We start from the raw sequence: 663 nt of genomic DNA on the forward strand, positions 1-663 counted from the left end.
ATTCCGGTACAATCTTTATTTTCAGGATACCTAGCATCTACGGCTCTGATTGGAAGAAAGATACTCTTGTCCAGTTTCTAGAAAGTAGAACAATCGACATATTCACTACTTGTGGCCGATAGAGATCAGAACCAGACTTGGATGGTAAGTAGGTACATTTAGCGATTATTTTAATCTAAATCATTCTCGTTTGTGAAAGGTATAAGATGAGATATGATTTATTTGTAATACATTATGAATTTTGAATCGCTTTTTGAAAGATATAGGCTTTGTGAATTGGTATTTCGTTGGTGAATAGGGTTTGGTATGTTTATAAATAGGTTTGGAAAGGTACCTCATAAAATGAGATATGATTTACATATTTGTAATACATTATGCATTTTGAATAGCTTTTTGAAAGATATAGGCTTTGTGAATTGGTATTTCGTTGGTGAATAGGGTTTGGTATGTTTATAAATAGGTTTGGAAAGGTACCTAGACAACATGGTTTGATAGATGTCATTTAAACTCAAGAGCTGAAAATCCAGGGCGGTCGACTTTATGATCTTTTTAGCCATTTTTCTTGAATGAGAAAGCCAATGGAACTCTTTTATTTTTATTAATGTTATTAGTTGGCACCATAAGATGTCAATTTATTTATTATTTTACAACCCTCGAGAATTT

At 32.1% G+C, this 663-nt stretch overlaps 1 long non-coding RNA gene across 1 annotated transcript; it reads right to left on the minus strand.

Moving 5' to 3' along the window:
- Positions 1-225: 225 nt before the first annotated feature.
- On the minus strand, positions 226-526 carry LOC113473441. The gene is made up of 2 exons (XR_003395415.1): positions 475-526; positions 226-334 (listed from the first exon to the last, which is right to left on the minus strand). It is a non-coding gene; the product is annotated as an uncharacterized LOC113473441 (long non-coding RNA).
- Positions 527-663: the final 137 nt, after the last annotated feature.

Source organism: Diaphorina citri, unplaced genomic scaffold (genome assembly GCF_000475195.1).
Source record: "Diaphorina citri unplaced genomic scaffold, Diaci psyllid genome assembly version 1.1 scaffold31360, whole genome shotgun sequence".
Classification (NCBI taxonomy): Eukaryota; Metazoa; Arthropoda; class Insecta; order Hemiptera; family Psyllidae; genus Diaphorina; species Diaphorina citri.